Source organism: Pongo abelii, chromosome 6 (genome assembly GCF_028885655.2).
Source record: "Pongo abelii isolate AG06213 chromosome 6, NHGRI_mPonAbe1-v2.0_pri, whole genome shotgun sequence".
In the NCBI taxonomy this organism is placed as follows: domain Eukaryota; kingdom Metazoa; phylum Chordata; class Mammalia; order Primates; family Hominidae; genus Pongo; species Pongo abelii.
Genome location: NC_071991.2, coordinates 68977042 through 69002583, shown reverse-complemented (window position 1 = coordinate 69002583; position 25542 = coordinate 68977042). Strand labels below are relative to the sequence as shown.

Below are 25542 nucleotides of genomic sequence, written 5' to 3'. Positions count from 1 at the left end.
TGTGGGCATTCAGTGCTATAAATTTCCCTCTAAACACTGCTTTAGCTGTGTCCCAGAGATTCTAGTATGTTGCGTCTTTGCTCTCATTGGTTTCAAAGAACTTACTAATTTCTGCCTTAATTTTGTTATCTACACAGAAGTCATTCAGGAGCAGGTTGTTCAGTTTCCATGTAGTTGTGTGGTTTTGAGTGAGTTTCTTAATCCTGAGTTCTGATTTGATTGCACTGTGCTCTGAGAGATTGTTTGTTGCAATTTCCATTCTTTTGCATTTGCTGAGGAGTGTTTTACTTCCAATTATGTGGTCAATTTTAGAATACGTGTGATGTGGTGCTCAGAAGAATGTATATTCTGTTAACTTGGGGTGCAGAGTTCTGTAAATGTCTATCAGGTCTGCTTTGTCCAGAGCTGAGTTCAATTCCTGAATATCCTTGTTAATTTTCTGTCTCATTGATCTGTCTAATATTGACAGTGGGGTGTTAAGGTCTCCCACTATTACTGTGTGGGAGTCTAAGTCTCTTTGTAGGTCTGTAAGAACTTGCTTTATGAATCTGGGTGCGCCTGTATTGGGTGCATATATATTTAGGAGAGATAGCTCTTCTTGTTGCATTGATCCCTTTACCATTAGTTAATGCCCTTCTTTGTCTTCTTTTTTTCTTTCTCTTTTTTTTTTTTGAGACAGAGTCTCACTCTGTTGCCCAGGCTGGAGTGCAGTGGTGCGATCTCAGCTCACTGTAAGCTCCAACTCCTGGGTTCATGCCATTGTCCTGCCTCAGCCTCCCGCATAGCTGGGACTACAGGCACCTGCCATCACACCCGGCTAATTTTTTGTATTTTTTAGTAGAGACGGGGTTTCACCACATTAGCCAGGATGGTCTCGATCTCCTGATCTCATGATCTGCCTGCCTTGGCCTCCCAAAGTGCTGGGATTACAGGTGTGAGCCACTGCACCCAGCCCCTTGTCTTTTTTGATCTTTGTTGGTTTAAAGTCTGTTTTAACAGAGACTAGGATTGCAACCCCTGCTTTTTTTTTTTTTTTTTTTTGCTTTCCATTTGCTTGGTAAATATTCCTCCATCTCTTTATTTTGAGCCTATGTGTGTCTTTGCACATGAGATAGGTCTCCTTAATACAGCACACTGATGGGTCTTGACTCTATCCAATTTGCCAGTCTGTGTCTTTTAATTCGGGCATTTATCCTGTTTACATTTAAGGTTAATGTTGTTATGTGTGAATTTGATCCTGTCATTATGATGCTAGCTGGTTATTCTGCCCATTAGTTGATGCAGTTTCTTCATAGTGTCAATGGTCTTTACATTTTGGTTTGTTTGTGCAGTGGCTGGTACCAGTTTTTCCTTTCCATATTTAGTACTTTCTTCAGGAGCTCTTGTAAGGCAGGCCTGGTGGTGACAACATCCCTCAGCATTTGCTGGTTTGTAAAGGATTTTATTTCTTCTTAACTTATGAAGCTTTGTTTGGCTGCTTATGAAATTCTGGGCTGAAAATTATTTTCTTTAAGAATGTTGAATGTTGACCCCCACTCTCTTCTGGCTTGTAGAGTTTCTGCCGAGAGATCTGCTATTAGTCTGATGGGCTTCCCTTTGTGGATGACCTGACCTTTCTCTCTGGCTTAGCATTTTTTCCTTTGTTTCAACCTTGGTGAATCTGACAATTATGTGTCTTGGGGTTGCTCTTCTAGAGGAGTATCTTTATGGTGCTCTCTGTATTTCCTGAATCTGGATGTTGGCCTGTCTTGTTAGGTTGGGGAAGTTCTCCTGGATAATACCCTGAAGTGTTTTCCAACTTGGTTCCATTCTCCCCATCACTTTCAGGTAAACCAATCAAATGCAGCTTTGATGTTTTCACATAGCCCCATATTTCTTGGAGGCTTTATTCCTTACTTTTCATTCTTTTTTCTCTAATCTTGTCTTCACACTTTATTTCATTAAGTTGATCTTCAATCTCTGATATCCTTTCTTCCACTTGATCCATTTGGCTAATGATACTTGTGTATGCTTCATGAAGTTCTTGTGTGGCGTTTTTCAGCTCCATCAGGTCATTTATGTTTTTCTCTAAACTGGTTATTCTAGGTAGCAATTCCTCTAACCTTTTTTCAAGGTTCTAAGCTTCCTTGCGTTGAGTTAGGACATGCTCGTTTAGCTCAGAGGAGTTTATCACCCACCTTCTGAAGCCTACTTCTGTCAGTTCGTCAAACTCATTCTCCGTCCAGTTTTGTTCCCTTGCTGGCAAGGAGTTGTGATCCTTTGGAGGAGAAGAGGCATTCTGGTTTTTGGACTTTTCAGCCTTTTTGCACTAGTTTTTCCTCATCTTCATGGATATATCTACCTTTGGTCTTTGATTTTGGTGACTTTCGGATGGGGTTTTTGTATGGTCATCCTTTTTGTTGATGTTGATGCTATTGTTTTCTTTTTGTTAGTTTTCCTTCTAATAGTCAGGCCCCTCTTCTGCAGGTCTGCTGGAGCTTGCTGGGGGTCCACTACAGACACTGTTTGCCCAGGTATCGCCAGCAGAGGCTGCAGAACAACAAAGATTGCTACTCGCTCCTTCCTCTGGAAGCTTCTTCCCAGAGGGGCACCCGCCAGATGCCAGCCAGAGCTCTCCTGTATGAGGTGTATGTCGACTCCTGCTGGGAGGTGTCTCCCTGTCAGGGGCATGGGTGTCAGGGACCCACTTGAGGAGGCAGTCTGTCCCTTAGCAGAGCTCAAGCACTGTGCTGGGATATCCGCTGCTATCTTCAGAGCTGGCAGGTAGGAACGTTTAAGTCTGCTGAAGGTGTGCCCACAGCTGCCGCTTCCCCCTAAAAGTCACTTTAATTTTATGTCTATTTTCTTACACATTCTCTTCCATACCTAAATTTAATATTTATAATTTTTGTCTACACATCTCTCCCAACCTCCTCCAAGAAAAAAAAAACATTTTGGACATTTTAAATTAATATCACCTGTAAATATTTATGATTATATATGATAAAGGAGAAATACTAAGAGACGAAATGATCTGTTTAGATTATAAAACAAGTAAACTAGCAACAATACTAGAAGCTTAATATATTTACATTTGTCTCACAAACTAAACCCAGATACTTAAACTTTGGCATCTGGGAGAAAGCAGCCACATTTATAAAATATGTTCAGTTATCATCAGTTCCAGGAACTAGGTCAATAACAGACACATGTTCTTGTCATTGGAAAATAATATAAGACCATATATGCTTCAGCAGCGACATCTGTATGGAAACACCACACATGAGGAGAAGTCAACAATTAACTAACTCTCATATATCCATTGTCAGATGGAACCCACATGCAAATGCAAATTCAAAAACAGCCTTTTCCTTATAAAATTCTTAGAACAAGATTGTAAAAACACCATAATTCCTTTCTTCCACCTTGCTTTCTCTTTTCTTCCCCACCCACTCCCAGTTACACTGTTATAAAAATTATCAGCACCCAAATATTATGAAAAGGTGACATAGCTCATGTTGGCAGAACTGGTCAGATGCACTTCTACAGAGGTCATGGCTCGGTGTACTATAACACTTTATAACCCTTTTCAACCTGTAAAATCTTCCAGTTGAAAAGACCATGGAGCTCTAGCTACTTTTTCTTCACTCTTGCTTCACTTGAATAGCTCCAAAAGCCTACATTAAATTTTCCTTATTTGAAAGAAAGGACAGAATTCCTCTGATCACATTCTGTCTAAACATGAACATTTTATGGCTACCCCTTTATTCCTTACCTCTTAAGTGTTATAACACCATTGTTGGTACACAAAGTCAAACCTGTGGGGTTTTTTTTCCAGCAGACTTTGTTAATTACACCAGTTTAACCTGTTTTCATTTGTACAGTCTTAGTCTAAAGGTGATGTAGCTGATAAATATTTATTTAAATGGTTCTTTTTGACAGCATTAGGAGTAGATAGTTGCATGAAGATTCCTAACACTATTGGTACAGCCTAAACTTTTTTATTTTTTTGAGATAGAGTCTTGCTCTGTTGCCCAGGCTGGAGTGCAGTGGCATGATCTCAGCTCACTGCAACCTCTGCCTCCCAGGTTCCAGCGATTCTCCTGCCTCAGCCTCCCAGGTAGCTGGGATTACAGGCTGGCATCACCACGCCCAGCTAATATTTGTATTTTTAGTAGAGACAAGGTTTCACCTTGTTGGCCAGGCTAGTCTCGAACTCCTGACCTCAGGTAATCCAACCCCCTCAATCTCTCAAAGTGCTAGGATTACAAGTGTGAGTCACCACACCTGGCCAGCCTAAACTACTTTTAACAGGCTATAAGGGAAGTACATTCTTAATTCTCATTTGTTATCAATTGGTTAAAAATACATTGTCCTACTCGAGAGTCTCCAGAGCATCCTTACTAGCTACTGTGCCAAGTGTAAATTCTCCTGATGACTTTTCAGGACTCTTACATCATGATCTTGCCAGGTTTCCACTGCTCTCAATATGAGCCCAGCACTACTCTGTAAAAAACATCCTACTTCTGCCTACCCCTTCACCCATGCCAGTGCCCTTCTTCTTGCTTTCTTCCTATATAACAATACCATCCTAAGCTTGTGTGCAACCTCTTCAAGAAAGCTTTCCCCTTCTTTTCCAACCTACTTTTTTTTTTTTTTTGAGACGGAGTCTCGCTCTGTCGCCCAGGCTGGAGTGCAGTGGCACGATCTCCACTCACTGCAAGCTCTGCCTTCCGGGTTCACGCCATTCTCCTGCCTCAGCCTCCCGAGTAGCTGGGACTACAGGGGCCCGCCACCATGCCTGGCTAATTTTTTGTATTTAGTAGAGACAGGGTTTCACCATGTTAGCCAGGATGGTCTTGATCTCCTGATCTCGTGATCGGCCTGCTTTGGCCTCCCAGAGTGCTGGGATTACAGGCGTGAGCCACCGCGCCCAGCCTTTCCAACCTACTTTCATCACCAACTTCTCCAAATTTGTAAGGCCACAACACAAATTGGCACTTATTTATACGCTATTTCCTACCTGTTTGGGTTGAGCTGATCCAATCTTGTCATCTAATTCATAAACTCTGAAAAGCTCAGGAAAAATCTCATACTTTCTTTGGATATTTTCTGTCAGAAGGTGCCTATATATAAGAAGGTGATCAGTATATTCAAATATATTAAGAAATTAAAATATTATCTGCCCCAGGTTTTCCGAGATGGACTATCCAGTCTGGAATAAAGGCATTGGGTCCAAACTGCCAGGTCCATTACTTATAAATGTGTCTCCATTACCCTGGTCAGTGTAGTACAGTATAAAAGAAATGGGCTTGTGAATATTCCAACTTTCTGCTTATCAGCTGTCTTATTTAGGCACACAAGTCAATCTCTGAGCCACTGACACCTTGGAAAAAAATCAAGGATAATAATATTTACATTTCACAGACTTCTTTGATTTCTTTGAATGTATTATGCATACTCTGCCTCAGGGCTCTTCCCTCTGCCTAAATATTTCTTTCCCATCTATTTACCTAGTTAATCCCTATCAATCTATTCTTAACAAAGTTTTCCTGACTCCTCTCTCATCCCACCCTATTTATCTAATGAACTTCTTTCCTAGTAGAGACTGTAACATGCTAGAAAGAATGGATCACTTTGTCTTATTCCTCATTGTATTATCCTGAGTTCTGTGTAAATATGCAAATATTTGTTACTGAGTATTTTTTCCCTTCCCCTTTCTTCTTGTTATGTATGATTTACTTTTAGCCTAAATCCTATAAGTGACTTTTCTTATTCTTTGATGTGTTTCTTGGCAATTGATTATGGTCACCAATCACTATGTAATAACTTGATGTATAAAAATTTTTTTAAGTTACATAAGAAAAGTGACAAAATCAGCCAACAAATACAAACATGGGTCAATATTTCCTTTGTGTGAACTGGCTAAATAGATAATTCGTGTTAATTGCCAAGTTAGTTGCTCACTTTGATACCAATAAATACTTCTTACAACTTGGTTTGCTATGAATGTGTTTTTTAAATAGTTAATGTAAAATTAAGTGAATAGGGACATATAAGGAATATGACATATCTGGAATCCTTTATACACAAACCAGTATTAATGGTACTATATTGAAATAGATTTATATGATGGATAAAACTATTAAATTTATAGTCCATATTTTCATACCTAGCATCAGTGTTTTCAGTCTAATTAAGTCTGAATAAATTAGAACCTAAAATGACATAAGACACTGAGTGAAGTAAAACACACACACACACACACACACACACCATTAACATACCATTGAAGAGAGAATGGACATTGATATTCTTATGGAAACAATACCTTTACAGCCAAAACAAGAATTCCAACTCCATTTAACCAGAAATATTAGGGTATCTATCTAGAATTCTAAAAAAGGGAAACTCAATGGCTGTACAAATAAATTGTCTTGTTCAATGTCAGCCAGACTGATGGTTAGGTTAACAAATACACATGCTAAAAGAAAAAGAAATGTATACTATATGGCTTTATTTACACAAGAGTTAATGAAAGTAAAGTCTCTCAACAAATGAAGTGATGATAACTACTCAAGCAATTACAATTAGATTTGGCTGAGTGTACCTGGAAAACCAATGGTCCCTGAAGGGGCTTCTCAAAATCACAACCCTACACTCTTAAGGAATTGTAGTCAATGTCAAACTATATGGGAAATTTTGTTAGGAAAGTTTATGAATGTAAGATTTTTAGGAAACTGAAATCCAACTGTAAGAAACAAGAACTTCATTCTCCTTAGCTGGCAGAATTGAAACATCACACCCGTCTTACATAAATAAAAAAGATCATGGAAATTACATGTTATTTCCACTCCACTACCTAGCTTATATCTTCCAATACCTAGCTTATATCTTCCTTAACCTACAAAAGGTAAGATATAATTAAAATGGAAGAAAATATGACAGGGGAAGTTTAAAAAGTACGTGTACTACACTAATTAAATGGAAATTAAGAACTGGAAATGATGAAGTCAAAAAATTGTTCCATTTGAAGAAATAAAAACAGAAAAAGCTCCAGCTATACATTTGTTTACCTTTACATTCTGTCTAATAAAGGCTCACAATTAAACATTGCTAATCATAATCTAAAACTGTGTGCCAGAAAGGTGAATACCAAAATGGAATATTTCTCAAACTGCTGAAGTGATTGTCTTGTTTTGTCGTTTTACAACATATTAAGTATTCATAGGAGAATGCTCTTAGACAAGAATGTAGGCAGCTTAAGCATGAAATTGTAAGGCTTTAAATTCAAGAAAAAAATATATGCACTTAATGAGACATTGTCCAGCTAACTCACAGCGTGACTCTGTTGCCCATGTAAGGCTTTAAATTCAAGAAAAAAATATATGCACTTAATGAGACATTGTCCAGCTAACTCACAGCGTGACTCTGTTGCCCAGGAATAACTGTACTTGAAATGAAGTTCTTTTTGTGCTATGCTGTATCACCATTTCACTAGTGCCTCTCTCATAGACTATATCAGGAAAGAAAGTCATACACCACTTCTGGACAACTGGCTAAAATGAGGTTATTTTCAACAACAGTTGTTTTGACTACTTAGACAATGGAAAACAATTCCCCTTAGATCCAGAAAACAAGAAGCACTGTACTGAAGGAAAAGGAAGAGGAACACAAATGCTAATATTAAACTATAAATAATTTAGATATTCCTGGTAGATATAATATACTGAGTTTAGGAAGCTCTACATTTTTCTGTGACCAGCAGCTAGCATTTCTAATTAATCTATTAGGTTGGTGCAAAAGTAATTGCGGTTTTAATACATATTAAAGTGAACTTTTAGGCCCTAAGTAAAAGACGATTACAAACAAATAAAATATAGAAGTATAAATCATAATCTAAACGTAGGATGTGTTTTTTTTAATTTATAGAATTGACTATCATAGCTCCTTAACAGTGTTATTTGCCCATATTCTTCTGTTTCTCTTCCAAGGGCAGAGACTAAACGATTACAATTCCCCATAATTGATCAGCAAATTTAGAAATGAGCTGCCAGAGGAGAGCTATTGGAACCCAGTGTGTCCAGAATTGGTGGGTTCTTGGTCTCACTGACTTCCAAGAATGAAGCTGCAGACCCTCGCGGTGAGTGTTACAGTTCTTAAAGATGGTGTGTCTAGAGTTTATTCCTTCTGATGTTCGGAGTTTCTTCCTTCTGGTGGGTTTGTGGTCTCGCTGGCTTCAGGAATGAAGCTGCAGACCTTTGCGGTGAGTGTTACAGCTCATAAACGCAGTGCTGACCCAAAGAGTGAGCAGCAGCAAGATTTATTGCAAAGAGCGAAAGAACAAACCTTCCACAGTGTGGAAGAGAACCCAAGTGGGTTGCCACTGTTGGCTAGGGCAGCCTGCTTTGATTCCCTTATCTGTCATACAGGGGGCGGGGGGGAGCGGGAGTAGGCTCGGGGCACGAGGATGGCGGACTGCAGGTCCCAAGCCCTGCCCTGCGGGGAGGCGGCTGACGCCCCGTGAGAATTCAAGCAGGGCACAGGCAGGCCAGCAGTGCTAGGGGACCCGGTGCACCCTATGCAGCTGCTGGCCCAGGTGCTAAGCCCCTCATTGCCCAGCGCCAGCAGCCACTCCGAGTGCGGGGGTCCCCTCAGCCTGCGCCCACCCGGAACTTGCGCTGGCCTGCGAGCGCCCGGCTCAGCCCCGGTTCCTGCCTGCGCCTCTCCCTCCACACCTCCCCACAAGAAGAGGGAAGCTGGCTCCGGCCTCTGCTAGCCCAGAGAGGGGCTCCCACAGTGCAGCGGCAGGCTGAAGGGCTCCTCAAGCGTGGCCAGAGTGGACGCCAAGGCCAAGGAGGCACCAAGAGCGAGCAAGGGCTGCCAGCACGTTGTTACCTCTCACCAGTATCTTCTGAAAATTATTAAAGGATAGATTTTTGGCAGAAAGACATTATTTTTAAATCTCTTAGTAGAAGCACCTGTATAGCAAACATTTAAAATGTTTCTTCAACCTTTTATGTAACTCAACATTGACTGCTCATCCCTTTATGATTAAAAAGCTAATTCGTATTAAAATTTACACAATAAAATATAAATGTTACTTTTTTTATACTACTTCTCTTTCTTTTCACCTGTCTTGTGTGCTTTTGAATGTATCTTGTTGATTTTTAAACTCAAAATTTTTCCAACTCATGAAATAGATCTAAAAGTATTTTCCAAGAAAATTTGTTTAGCACAAAGAATGCATTTTCTCTTAAAAATAAGTGCTTTCTCTCAGGCCTGTAATCCCAGCACTTTGGGAGGCCGAGGCGGGTGGATCACGAGGTCAGGAGATCAAGACCATCCTGGCTAACAAGGTGAAATCCCGTCTCTACTAAAAACAAAAAACAAAAAACAAAAATTAGCCAGGCATGGTGGCGGGCGCCTGTAGTCCCAGCTACTCAGGAGACTGAGGCAGGAGAATGGCATGAACCTGGGAGGCGGAGCTTGCAGTGAGCCGAGATTGTGCCACTGCACTCAGCCTGGGCAACAGAGCAAGACTCTGTCTCAAAAATAAATAAATAAAAAAAATAAAAATAAGTGCTTTCTCTCAGAGGTTCTGCACATTGACACTTCCAGTGTATTACACATTTTAGCAGGTACACTTGCTCACTGATATCCCTCTTCGACCAATCTTTTTGATAATTGTGGTATAAATGTTTTCCAGTGGTTTAGACACATAATAAAGGCAAACTATCCTACAAGTAGCTATATTTTTCCTCATTTTCTATTGAAAATGTCATTTCAGTTCCTATGGTTCACCTCAGCTTACCAAAGCATGCTTTCTTTGCTTCCTTCCTCAAACAAGCAATGTGACTGCTGTTATACCTCCTACACATTCTTTACTTGGTAATTACAAGAAATTCTTTCCCAATTACTTGCCCACCATAGATAAGGCAGTAGAGACACTGCGGAGTTTCCCCTTTACCATCATACAAGAAGACTGGGGAAAGTAGAAACTAAGGAGCTTGGTGTTCATTGTTCTGAAGTTGGGTCTGCATCTAGAGGGGAAAGTGCAGCTATCAGTCAGCTGCTGGGGTGGGCTCCATCCTCACAGCAGGAACAGTCAAAAGCAAAGTGGCATGAGGATTGGGTGGCAAAGGAAAAAATGGTAAAGAGCAGAGGGCTGGTGTGTCCTACAATACAGGGAGTCTAGAAGGAAATTTCTTGCTGTAGTTACAGTCCAATCAGCCAAGAATATGAGCCTTGAAGAGATAACATTTGGTTATATGTCATGTCTGTCAGGTTATTTAAACAGAGGGTTGCCAATATTGGAGTACTGAATAAATGCATGCTGATAATATACATGAATAAAGACTTCTTAGTGGGCGCGCTTTCCATAAATTATTCATGTGTGATCATAAATATTCGAACTGTGAAACTCCTCTCTCTCCTGTGTGATCCTTAAATAGTTCTAGAATAGGCGTGTAGGTAACTGACAAGATACTTAACATGGTAATTTCAATCCTAACTTATTTTAGGAACATTTGAATAGGACATGAGGGATCCTGGGGTGGGATAGATCTTTTAAGAAAAATCAATTTAAGTATCAAGAAGCCATCAACACACACCAAATATAATAGGAATGCTTTTCTCCCTAAGAAACTAAAACTGTCTTCTTACATATTAAAATCCATGATACCCATGAAGCATTCCATGAAACATACTTTGTTTTCAACTGGAGAAATCCATGGTTCTCTATAGTTTTATCACTACAATTTTAAATGTGTAGTCAATATTTAACATTCTAAACTAATTTAGACACGTATTCTTTCATGGTTAATTAATTTAATGACCTGCTCCAGTGATTATCAAGGTAGTTGCATGTAAGCATTATCTGAGAATCTTGCTGATGCCTGGGTCCTAACCCAGACCAATTCAATGAAAAATTCCAGGGGTAAAGCCCAGATTTCACTAAGTTCATCCAGGTGGTTCTAGTGCAGGCTAGAAGTAAATTCATTAATCAAGTGCCATATCTACCACTTCTAGGGAATATGCTAATTGATATTCTGGAAAAAAGTATTCCATTGTTTTATGTTTGAGACCTAAACCTAGAACAATCACTATACTTAATAATATAGCAAGCATTCTTTTAGTGAGAGAGAATATGACACTATTGCTACTCTCACCACTACATTTAAGGTAGTTGAGCAAGTCCTAGTCAATGCTATAAGAAAGGAAAATGAAATAACATATGGAACATGTTGAAGGATGAATGAGATTGTTACTCTTTGCAACCTACTACATGGTCCACTTAGAAAAACTAATAAATAAACTGTTAAAACTAATCAGAGAGTATAACAAGATGCCCAATAAAAGAGCAATTTCTAAGAATCAATGGTACTCTAATTTCTCAATATATATTTACAGAACATGATAAAATGAGAGCGCACTCACAAAAGTAAGAAGCTACGTAGGAATCAGTTAACAAAGTATTCATTGATCCCTACAGAAAAAAAGGTTACAAGCCTTTTAAAAGGCATAAGGAACAGAGAATAGATTGAGATATACCATGCCACTGAATAGAATATTAACAGCCATGATCTACAAGTTAAACTATGCTTGTATATTTAATATAATCTGAATAAAAATGTAACCTGTATTTGTTTAAAAACACTGATTAATAGACGGCATTGAAATAAGTAGCTCACTATATTGAGAAAAAACTCAATTCTTACCTAAAACAACATAAAAATTGGACTCCTGATGGGTTAAAATTTCCAAATGTGGAAGGTAAATAAATGATAACATATATAATAATGTAGGAGAATACATTGCCTTTGTGATCTGTGAGGAACGACTTCTTTAAACACTTCAAAAAAAAAAATTAACTACAAGAAGCCAGACCAAAAAGGCCACAAACTGTATGATTCCGTTTACAAGACACATTGCAAACATGCTTTCAGTGCAAATAGGTGATGGCCCAACAGCATCATCCTGATGTAACTCAGAACTGGGTTCTAGAAAAACCTCAGGGATGGGGGGAAAATGCAAGGTTCAGGATTGGCAGTCTTCATTTTATGAAGTCAGGGTCAAAAAATCTTTTCTGTAAAGAGGCAGATAGTATTTGTGGACCATATGGTTTGTGTCACAGCTACTCAATTCTGCTGTTGTAGCATAAAAGTAGCCCCATAGACAACACAAACGAGATTGGCTGTATTCTAATAAAACTAGTTACAGAAATAAGCAAATAGCAGACTTGGCCCATAGGTGTAGTCTGTTGACCCATGCAAAAAATCCACTTCCAATTAAAGAATAATTACAAATTAATAGTCACCAGTCTTTTAAGCGTATTCATAAGGAAAAAAGCATTAAATGATGAAGACAGAGAAACTGAGTTACAGAATTAGAGGAAGTACCCAGTTCTAATTTTTTTTTGGCAGAAAGTACCAAATCAACCACAAAATACTTAGATGTCATAATTTCCATTTTTTAAATGTAGCACATGGATATTTACATGGAATTCTGTAAAGACAAGTCAATGGATTCTGAATTATTTAGAAGAATTGTATCTTTCAGTTAATATATTCCAAGCAGGGCTTCAAAGGAATCCTTACATTATTCAGCAAACAGCTCAATTTAAGATCAACATAATCTATAATTTCCATCCTACTATTTGTCAGAGAGAAGGGGTTAAACAACTAACCTGCAAATATTTCCACACATTATTTTCACCAACTAGAAGATATACCTCAGGTCTCCAACTGAGAGAAGAGTGAGATTTTGTTGGTTTTTGAGCAACATCTGGAAATTCTTCATAGTTATACACTCATATGGCTCAGTGGAAATGTACTGTACTTTAGGCAGTCCATGGAAACCAATGAAAATGGTTCTTAGAGGTAAAATCTTAATATTAAAGTTAAATAAATTTTAACATATACATAAAGGAAAGTTTTAAAACTGGACATATTTGAAAGCATGCTGGTTAGAAGACTTAAACTGATCAGCTTTAAACATAATATAAACCCAAATCACAATACTCTCTAAAGTATTTACCTTAACATAAGCAAAATATTATTAATTACTATTAATACAGTAGATTAAAAGTCACAATCTCTCACTATACTGTTTGTTTCAGTTAAAGTGATTCCACTTTTAACTGCATTTTTATATACATTACTTGTTTTTAAAATAATCTTTCAAGGGAGTGAATATCTATTCTAAGTGCATGCATTATTCCAGCTCACTCTTCATCTCCAATGAAAAAGTTAAAAATGCCAGATACACAGATTCACACTCTTCTCCATCTTGTGTTGCTGTGACTATAACCACTGAAGGACCAGAGAACTGTGAGAACAATTTGTTTCTGCACAGAATCTCCACACCTACCTTGGTTTGCTTTGGAAGCTCTCCAGTCTTTCCCCATTATATTATTCTTTTAAATATATTTCTATGCTAGTCTACAAAGTGGCAATAATGAGAAAACAATGTTTTAATAATTATTCAAATTATGTATAAATTATATAAAAAATTGAAATTTAATTTTACAAATGAAGCAGGGAAAAGGAAAGATAAATTGTCCTTGAAAAAGATTATTATGGAATGCAGAGGCCCAAAGATTTTGGCATTTCTATTGGATCTCTGAGCTTTTATCTGAAATTAAACTGTATAAATGTCTCTCCTATTGATGACATTACTAAGCATTTCAGAAAATGGTGGAAATATTTAGAAGTCATGAATATCTAAATATAGTCTTAAAAGACACTGGTGAAAAGCTTCTTATTTATTGTGGGAATAGTAGGCCCCTAAATTGCCAATCTTTTTCTCTCATGAAGAATTGTGGTTAGAAGTTACAGATGATATACACCCTGAAGATATTAAGCTCTATATTCCATCTTCTCTGTAAACAACCTTAAATCCAATTGCCCTTCAAAGCTACGTTGTATTAAGAGAATGTGGTTCCCACTATCTTCTTCAGTAATAAAAATGCCATTAAAATAACAAAATATTTAAAGAGAGAAGACCAAATGTCAGTTTAATATCTTAGAGGAAATTGTTTTTCCTAAACATTATGAGTCATTCTACACTTAAAATTTGTTGAATGTTTTCTTATCAGTCCCAATGCCTCTGAACTCTGACAGCAACCAAAGCAATTCACCAAAGTAGCTATATAGATAGCAAACAAGGACATAAAGAGATGTTCAGTCTCATTAGTAATTTTAGGGAAATACGAATTGAAACCACATGAGGTACCATTACACACCTATGAGAATGGCCAATATAGAAACAAGGATAGTAACTGTTATTGTAGGCATGAAGCAACTATCAATTATACATTTCTATAATGCAAAATAGTAAAATTATTCTGAAAAAGTAAAACAGTTTAGGAGTTTTTCTTAAGAGATGGGTTCTCACTATGTTGTTCACACTGTACTCTAACTCCTGGGCTCAAGAAGTCCTCTCACCTCAGCCTCTGCAGTAGCTGGGACTATAGGCATGCACCACCATACCTGGCAAAAATGTTTTCCTAAAGTTAAATGTGCACTTTTCATATTATTCTCCACTGACCCTCCCAAAGTGCTTACTCTAGAAAAATCGAAACATATGATCATATAAAATATTTAATAACTGAACATGAATGCTGATCCAAGTATTATTTATAGTCACAAAATCTTGAAACAAAATATCCTCCTATGGGTTGAGTAAATCATTATATGGTACATCCATAAGAATACTATTCAGCATTAAGAAAAATCTATTGATACATGCAGCAACACAAATCAAGCTCAAATGCATATGCTAAGTGAAAGAAGTGAGACTCAACTCAGTAAGTTACATATGGTTTCATTGCATTTATATGACATTGTTGAAAAGCCAAAACTATAAGAACAGAAGAGAAATCAATAGTTGGCAGGCTTTAGGGGTGGGGAGAAAGTATGACCAAAAAGAAACATGATGACAGAATTTTTGTAGTGAAGGAACTGTGTTGTACCCTGGTTGTGCTGGTGGTTGCTCAATACATTTGTTGAAACTAATGGAATGGTACTCTAGATAGGTAGATTATTATATGTAAGTTTTAAAACTAAAAAAAATTACATATAAAATAACTGAAAAGGAATGAAGTATATAATATGTCCTATTTGATATAAATTCATTAATTCAACTTTTTATAAAACAGTGCAACATACAGAATTGTAATTTTGTGAAACAGTTACAATCAAGGTTGTGGAGATCAGATAATTAGGTAGGACTAGAGATATTCACCTGGGGGGGTCATCTCCATGTAGATGAAGAGAATAAATGTAATAACCCAGAGAACAAAAGAACATACATATATGTTTCTACCAAACACTATACAAAACTAAAAAGTTTGAAGGAAAATGATTAAAATACCAAGAGGAATTATTTTTATTTTTACTATTTCTAAGACATCTTGTTATAGTACTAAGAGCAATTAATTGTGGAAAAAAATAATTCTCTAGAAACAAAATATTCTAATTAACATTTTTCTTCACAATTCCAGTTTTCTTTTTAAATGGAAGTACACAGGAGCAAACAGCAATAATTATATACATTATCATTTTATAAAACCAACTATCTTCTTACATAGGCCACCAAATGGATGGCTATTTTCCCTCTGGAATTTCTGTGAGCCTAATATAACCACTGTGGTTCTTCCAAGCTTGAGAATTATTAAGCAAATTCTATTTCTATCTTTCTGTACACCCTCTGTACCAACTTTTTCCAGAAAATCAAGAGGAAGAAGATAGCTTCAATAAAGTATAAGCAGCAGAGAGATTAATGAAGATTTCTAGGCTGTTGTCTAAAAGAAGGGGAAAAAAAGAGAAAAATGGAAAGTTCGACTAGAATTTAAGACACTGGAATATTTTTAAAGGCAACTACATGGTCTTTTCCTGACTGTTAGAAAGTTCTGGATGCTGAATTTACAGGGGGAGTGCTTACTTGCAAGATTCTGACCCTAGCTCAGTCAGATGTATTGCAGGACAGTGACAGATGGAAATGACACACACAAAAGACCATACGGCAATTACTGTGATTCATCTGCTGGCATCTGGAGATTGGTAAAAGTGAGTTATTAGTAATTCCAATACCATACGAAGTACAGTTGTTGAGCAGAACTTCTAAAGATTTATGTCCGTAATGTTTCAGAATTTAAAATAAAGAATTAGTAAAACATTAAGATTAAAGAAACATTTATGCCTGCACAAATTCTTACATGAATTACTGAGAAATGGTGGGATAAACCATGTTGGTTCAGTTTCAAGAAACAAATGTAGTATTTATACATTATTATCAAAAACGTTTTATTCTCTGAACTAAAATCATTTCTCTGTATCTCTGTTAGACTGCTTTTAAGTTTCCTTGCTAAATAGGATATTACATATTCAGCTGAGGGCAGACTATCAGTGACTTATTTTTATATCATTATAGCTACCTCAGAATCTTAAGAGTATGGCTACATAAAAACATTCAATGAATATATAGAAGATACATAAATCTACCAAGGCACACAATTAAATGTTAATAGTGTCAACATAAGCATTTTTTAAAAGATAAATCTACTATACTAACATCATGTATTAATTGTGTCTTTATTATGTTCCTATCCCTGTGTGAAAAACACTGAGTGCACTTCATCGCTTTGGTATCAAACCCCCATAAATTTGGTTGAGGCTCTATTTACTGACAAAAAATACAAAGACATGGAGAGATAAAGAAATAGAGCAAACAGTGTATGCCTTGGGAGTGTTTCAGGCACACATGAGTCTTATCTCAATTTAGACAATGTTGGAAAATCAAATTCTAATTTCATGGTAAAGCAATCAGAAAAGTAATACAGAATAATGAACTAAATATTTTTACATAATTCAAATATGTCCATATATTTTATAATTTCCTTAACAAGTATCAAGTATTTTTTGTCCTGCTCTCTGAAACTCTAGCACTGAATTTCTTTTTGTTCTATTCTTCACAGGCATTCTATCCTATGAAAATTTTAAAATGCTGCATTTTTAAAAAGTAGCTCAACTTTATAAATGATAGACAAAATAAAGCCTCTCTAAAGATGCCCATTCTCAAATTCTGGAATCCATGAAAATGTTGTCATGCGTAGCAAAAGAAGTTTTGCAGGTATGATTAAGTTAAAGATCTTGAAATGAGGTTATCCTGGATTATCTTTATCTGAGTGGGGCCCAACATAATCACAGGATTCCTTATAAAAGGGAGGTAGATGGGTAAGAGAGAGAAGTGTAACAATGGAGGCAGAGACTGAAGTCTTGCACTTTGCAGATGGTCACAAGCAAAGTAATGCAGGCAGCCTTGAGAATCCAGGAAAATAAGGTATGGAATCCTCCACTAGAGACTTGAGAAGGAATGCAACCTGGCTAACACCCTGGATTTTAGAACTTGTGACCTCCCAGAACTATAAAATAATAAATCTGTTGTTTGAAGCCACTAGGTTTGTGGCAATTTGTTACAGCAGCAACAGGAAACTGATACACTGTGGCATACATTATTTGTGCAGTAAAAAACACCCAAGGGTGTCTGCAGAAGTCTTTTCTTAGTTATAGTCAACAAACCATGATGTTCATTTATGTCAGCAGATGATTTTCCAAAGAATGACCAGCAATAGCAGGAGCATCCACTACATTTTGTAACATTACATTCATTTTAACATGTATTTAATGAAGAAATCTGTTTTCTGAGCATCAGCAATAACATCATAAGGTTGTAAGTCAAGAAAAGGTTTTTTCCTAATTTGCTAGGTTTGTTATAACTCTATAAGTCACAGAGATAAATAAAATTTTATTTCAGTGGTATGCTATCATGATAATTTTGTATATATTCTTGTACCACACAGACAAGAGGTCCTCAACCCAAGTTGCATGTTAGAATTACCAGGATAATTCTAGAAACAAACTCTATTGCCCAATCCTACTCTGAGAGATTCTGATTTAATTGGTTTGTGGTGGGACCCAGGCATCAGTATTTGTTAAAAGCCCTTTTGGTAATTCTAATATACAGATAGGGCTGGGAACCAGAAATATAGATACAATTTAAAAATATATACAACACTATATTTTCCATAACTCTTAATTAGTAACAAAACTTACTTGACGGAGTCAAAATGTTAAGTTATAATATATAACAATATAAGAAAAGCAACAAATATATTATATGAGTGTATTTGTTACACTTTTTTTATAAGATGCTATCCTTCATAGATAATGTAATGGTAGTTTTATTGATCTAGGCATAAGTGGTTGCTAATTTCTCTAATCTCATTACATGCGTATGTGGCAAGCATTATGTTGTTCATTAATTTCAAAATCATACAATGGAATATATTCATCTAACAATATTTCCTACAACTTCATTCTGGAATTGACTGAGGTTTCACTGTGAAATGCCAGTTCTCCAATTGTTATAGTCAGCTTTTTGTCAAGAAAAACAGAAAGCTATAAATTCTATGGTAAATATTTAAGGAAAGAAGTCCTTCATAAAATATAAATATAACTTATTGGAATTATGTCTACGTGTGCTATCTAATGAAAGTCAAAATCAAAACATTCATAAAACTAATATTTTATTGAAAAATATCAAAGCTGTATGTGACTAAGATGGCTAAACTTGTATCTCCAAACTGCTATGGTGCCTTATTCTTGTGCTTTTATATAAAAAGGAAAATCTTTTATGATTGTGTGTTTCACAGAATGGCAAACAGATGTGATACACATGATTAGAAAAGCTACACTGTAATTTTAGGTACAATGTTTGTAGAAAAGCCATGATATAAAGATGAAGACTTTAAACTGATAATATTTTTTCCTCATAATGTTTTGATATTTACTACAGTCAAAATTTTTAAAATTCTAATTTTAATTCTATTGAAAATTTTGAAAAAACAACGATATGATTAAACAATTTTTATTTTATATGTACCACTGGAATGTGATACAATGTAATTATTTTAAGAAAATATATTTAGGACTTTTAGGAAAAAAAATTATATACTAATTATAACCCCTTGAAAACATACTTCCTTTCCAAATGAATTTAAAATACATCAATATCCATAATCAGTGTTCATTAAAATGTTCTAATAAGATTAGAATCTGTTTTATCATTCATTAGCTATCACCACAATCAAATTGAACAGGTGAAATAATATATTCATGATGTTAAACAGGTCAAATTATTGAATTTTGTTACTCTATGTGACTCATTTATGAAATCTCCAGCTTCAAGGTAAACAAAACACATATGTAGTATCAAGTACACCAAAACAAACAAAAACACAAACCTAATGACATGAAATTGATTATTTTCATTGCTATAATCCAAATCATCCTGAGAGAGCACATTTTTCCCAAAATCCCATTCTCTTTGAAAATAACAGAGCACTTTTCTCAACTTAAAAAACAGCATAAATTATTAAATTAATTCAAGGATATTTCACAACATATGTGTAATTATTTCTCTCCATATATATAACAGCCTCTAAGATACTTTTATGCTTTAAAATAGAAATATTTGGTGATATTATAAATACTGAATATGAGAAACAAAAAAGTACTATATTCTTCAACGATTATAAATTGTTTCTTAAATACAATCTTTTAACAGTAAATAGGTTACAGGTTTTTAAGCTGTATTAATATATAGTTCACATATATACATATAAACAATGTAATTAATCTGTAATGAGCAACAGAACCATTATAACTATATCATCAATATTTATTTCTAAATTTATAAACCTAATATGTAATTGCTAGAAAGGTTGGTAAATATTTACCAGTGAGCAATAAATAAAAACATATGTAATATGTACTCTGCATTTGCTTTATAAAATATCTCTTTGCATCTGGCTGAAATACATTGTTTAACATTGTTCTATAACTACCCAACTAATGGATGCTAGGCAGCATTAATAGGGATAAGAAAAATATTTTGTCCTAGAGAAACTATATCAACTATTATATAATTTTAATAGTAATAATTTTACTAATAATTTTAATTAGTAAAGATTATGAAATACAAAAAGGTTTATTAGGAATTTGGGGAGGGCTGGGGATGTTGGTAAATAAGCCACAGTAAAATTCCTTGTTTAACAGAAAATGAATTTTTAAAATCACAAAAATATAGATTGTCACCACAGTTTGTAAACATCATTTCAAGAGCATCCTATAATAACATCTTGGTCCACTGTTACAAAGCGGTTTTGTATCCAAAGTGTTAAATAAGTGAAGTATTTCATAAATTATCCAAAACAAAAATCTACTGTTAGCCTCAACAAAATAAATTAAGAGCCAGGAACCTAGATAGGTCTGTACAGAGCATCTACACAATCCTCTTATTATAATGAGAGAAACTGGAGCCCAAAGAACTATATTTGTTTTCTTCATAACCAAGTTATCAGCCCTGCTCCCCCACAGCAATTTTAATCAATCAGTTAGAATCCACCCAAAGTTTAATTATGACTTGTGCCAAGTTTGTCATCATCTTACCTTTTTGGATTTCTTTTACCTAACCTGTGCCCCTCCACTTTGAGTGTACGCTCATAGAATGTGCCAATGAAACTGAGTTGAAGTAACAAAAATGCAATTAAGCTACTTTCTGCAAAGGCCCAAGAAAAGTCTATCTGTAAAGACCTTTGCACTTTGAGTAACAGAAAATACTAAATCACAAGGGCTGACTCAAGTCTAAAAATGACTACATCTATTTCAAAGCTCAAGTTCTTTACAATGAGAGCACCAGTTTCTCATCTCAAAGATCTGGGGTAACTAAAGACCCCAGGGAACTGTAACTAAATGATAAGGTAGCTATCTCTTCACATTCACACATCAATCAGTGGTAGAGAAAAAAAAAAACCAAAATAGCAATAATGGCAAAAACAATGCCAGCAAAGGAGTAAATGAAAAGCAATCCAAAGTCATCTCTGGCCCATAACATGCTCATAGCTCATGTTCCTAATACAGGAAAGTGCAGGTTTCCAGGTCTGGGAAAAGAACATGTTCCTGGATAGCCCAAGTTTCTGCTTTCTGAAGGGCTGTCTCTTGTTCGTTTTCCCCCATGGCCATACTGAGAAAAGTATTGTGGAGAATGCCTTTTCTGGGAGCCACACAGTTATCAGCTCATTTTGTCAGAGATGGAAAGCCTGAGAACTTGCCTTATGGATTGAACAGTCTCAGGCTGTTACCAGGATTAGCATTTCTTTGGATACAGATCTCTCATAAAAATTCAGGAAGCTTCTAGTGTGTCTGAATCTAGTCAAATCTATGGCCTTATAACTATAACTAGCGAGTTGCTTTAGAGTCCTTCTAGGACTCTGGACACTCTAGTGTTTCACAGGCATAGGGCTCTAAACTTGTGTATTCTACCATCCTCAGTGTAATGGCCTACGGCATAGGCAATTGAAAAGATGACCCCAAATTGAATTTATTACATACAATTCTGCCCCTTTGTTAGAACAGAGAATACTCAAAGGAAGGTGCCTGAGAGAAGCCAATAAGGTCAGATTTGGTCTTTTCCCTGAAAAGGTTTGGTATTATTTCCTGAAAAATACCCAAACCAATGACCGTTGCCGCACTAATTTTACTTTAAGGTACAAAATTAAACTGTTTTGCTTTATAAATTACTCAGTCTTGAGTAGTTTTTTTCTTTGTTTTTGAGACTGAGTCTTGCTCTGTCATCCAGGCTGGACTGTACTGGTGCGAACTCGGCTCACTTCAACCTCTGCCTCCCAGGTTCAAGCAAGTCTCCTGCCTCAGCCTCCTGAGTAGCTGGGACTACAGGCACATGCTGCCACGCCCAGCTAATTTTTTGTATTTCTAGTAGAGACGGAGTTTCACCATGTTAGCCAGGATGGTCTCAATCTCCTGACCTCGTGATCTGCCCACCTTGGCCTCCCAAAGTGCTGGGATTACAGGCATGAGCCACCATGCCTGGCCTGGTATTTCTTTATAGCAATATGAAAATGGACTACTACACCAAACATAATCCATTTTTTCAGTAAATTTTTATAAATGCATTTCATAGAAACATACAATATTCTAATTAGCAAAGAAAATATAAAATACTCTCATACTGCTTCATCTATTTCATATTTATTTTGTAGAACAAATCTGCTTTTCATATTTTATTGATATCCCACCTGTCTGACAAGTATCACATTTAGTAAATAAAGTAAATGACTTCACTATGAACTAAATATCTAACATGAATAGAAAGTCATATTATTCTTAATAAAAACTGAGAAGATACTGTTTGGGAAATACATTTTTTGCTGCTTCTCAATGGCAGGGACACCCTAGGGCAATATAATTCAAAGGCACATGCTATTTATTATTGAACATTTTATTATAAAACAAATAGAGTTTCCTTGAAAGGCACACAAAGGCAAAGTCCCACAGTGCCTCATCATACTACCTATAGTCACTCTTAGTAATTTTACTTATATTGTCTTTTGTTTCCTCCAAATGTTTAGGCAGATTGGGTTTTTATAGTTTTGGTATAATTTTGATTGTTTATTTAACAAATATTTCCCATGTTTCTCGTAATTGTCATTAGTGATTTTTAATAAACTCATACTCTACCATTAAGGGTATACATCAGTTTATTTAACCATTCCTATAGAGTCTTTTAAGTGATTTACAATGTTGTTTTGGACATTTTTGTGCATGTGATTTTCTACACTTATGAAAACTTAAATGCGATAGACTGTCAAAAGTAAACTAACTGGTTCTAGGTACCATAGACTATTTTAAGACAGACATATCTCTCCATGTGTATTAGTCCATTTTCATTCAGCTGATAAAGACATACCCAAGACCGGGAAATTTACAAAAGAAAGAGGTTTAACTGGACTTATAGTTCCATGTGGCTAGGGAGGACTCACAATCATGGCAGAAAGTGAAAGGCATGTCACACATGGCAGCAGACAAGAGAAGAGAGCTTGTGCAGGGAAACTCCCCTTTATAAAACCATTCAGATTTCAGATCTCATGAGACTTACTCACTACCATGAGAACAGTATGGGGGAACCGCCCCCATGATTCCATTATCTCCCAACAGGACCCTCCCACAACAGTTGGGAATCATGGGAGCTACAATTCAAGATGAGATTTGGGTAGGGACACAGCCAAACCATATCACCACAGCTCATTTTACTAACCCACACCTTCATGTTTATAGTAGTGTTATTATAACAAGGCATAACAATGGTGGTGGCAGTCGGAATAGAAAGAAAACTTCAATATTTTGGTGTGTGGCTCCTGCCTGGCTTCTCTTAATCCGGATAAGCAAGTTTATACATTGGATGACCATTTCTTTAGTTTTGTCTGAAGTCAACTGATGATTAAGAGAATAATAGTAATTGCAATATGAGAACCACTTGAAATACGTATTTTATATTCCACTAGGGGTTGAAAGTCAGGCAAAAATAAATTTTCTACGTATCAAGCTCTAACAAAAATACCAATGTATAATTTAGCAGCATGGTCAGGAGGCATTGATTAGAAAAGTGAACAAGGGAAAGAAGTGGCAGTCAAAATAATGACTTACCTATGATAGAAATGAATAAGGAGGCAACTGTAAAAGAATGTTTACCTAAGAATTCCATTTCTTAGATTTCTCTTTTACAGAAATAAACACACATGAGCATGACTGTACATATTCACACATCTTAATGTTCAGAGCAGCACCAATAGATCATAAAATAGTTTATAGCAGTTAAAATAAATGATAAATTTAAATAAACTGGCATTGAAAGTCCTCCAGGACATACAAATCCATATGTATACATACATACATAGACAGATTTGATAATGCAAGTAAATTTATCTAGGTAGATATCTACTAAAATGTTAGCAGTTATTTTCTTTGGAGGATATTATGAACTGAATGTATGTACTCCCCATACCCAGTTTAAATATTGAAACCCTAATCCCAATGTATTAGAGTTCAGCTAATCCTATGGTATTTGGAGATGGGTCTTTTGGAAGGTAATTAGGTGAGAAGGGTAGAGTCCTCATGACCTTCCTAAAAGGGAGAACAGTACCCTTGTAAGAGGCTAGAGAGCTAGCTAGCTCTTTTCCACCATGTGCTTGTACAAGAAGTCAGTCTTAGCAACCTGCAAGAAGGCCCTCACCAGAATCCGACCATGCTGGCACCCTATCTTGGACATCCACCCTCCACAACTGTGAAAGATAAATTTCTGCCATTTATAAGCCACCTAATCTATGGAAATTTGTTATAGCAACCTAAAATGAGTAAGACAGAGGGGGAATAGAATTGAAATGAATTTACTGGTTGATACATTTATTACTTTTCAAGAAAAATAAATGTTAGAAATGATAGGCTACTTAGTCAAATAAAAATAATAGACTATCAAAAACAAGTCTTAGCCTCAGGATATGGTACTACATAATTTATATGTTTTAAATAGTTTGAGTCCTGATTTTTTGTAAGCTCAAAAATAGAGTTTGTTCCCAGAGTTCCCAAATATACACAGAGGATATAGCAGATATAACAGAGCAAAATCTAGAAAACTCAGAGAAGGAAAAATACCAAGGAGACGATTTTGTCCCACCATCAATGGATTCAATGCATTCAACAATGTTTGTTAACCTACATGGAAAGTTTGCTGAAAGAATCAGACAAGATCTAAGATTAACATTCACATTTTAGGCATATAATTTTAATCTTTGCTCATGTGCAAAGATGAAAATTAAGTATTTAAGTGAAAGTTCCTCTTTCAGATTCGTAGTCTCCACTTTAATAATTTTATTTTTATTAAGTCTTATGTATGCTTCATGAAAAAGAAAATATTTTTAGTATCCAATATTGTTCACTAAAAACTGAAACAACAAAGATAAGGTTTTCTTTCCATAAGTATTACCCCCATGATACCTAAATCATTGCCTATCAAAATACTTAGGCCCATTAAGCATATGTACTACATTGTTCCTGTCTGTTCTACTCATATGCATTTAATAAGTCATGGTACACTAAAAACATACACTCAGTCTCTAGAAAAATTTCTAGGGGATTTTCTGTTCCTAAAACTTGAATATTTCTGATTATGGACCAATATGTATATTTATAGTTTTCTGTTTAGACAAAAAGACATTTTATTAGCATTTCAATAATCCATGCTAGTACAAGTATCATAACAGAGAAAACAAAGGAACTGGGACATTTTTCTGAATCCTTTTCAAGTCTAACTTTTGCTTGTCAATAAAATATTCTTGCTATTTCATTTTTCTGTTAACCTTAAGAGATCCAAGGCAACTCAAGAGTTTCTCAACAAAGAGCATGTATTGACAATGTGTATAGCACAATTATAAATGTCCTGAAGGAAATAAAAATGTAGTAAAAGAAAAACATCGAAGCCTTCATGTGAAGAAAAGTGACTGTGACTTTGTAGATCCAAACTCAAATCTGGTAATTTTGAGGGACTATGGGATTGGTAAGAATTAAATAATTCCTTGAGAAAAAGGGAGTTGATGGGGAGGAGACATGGATTTGAGATGATGGGAAGGCAAATCTCCCATACTGA

At 35.9% G+C, this 25542-nt stretch overlaps 1 protein-coding gene across 9 annotated transcripts in view; it reads right to left on the bottom strand.

The window, feature by feature from the left end:
• CRPPA (CDP-L-ribitol pyrophosphorylase A) overlaps nucleotides 1–25542 on the bottom strand; it is a 329262-nt gene that overhangs the window by 84157 nt on the left and 219563 nt on the right. The gene's annotated exons all lie outside the window — the stretch shown is intronic.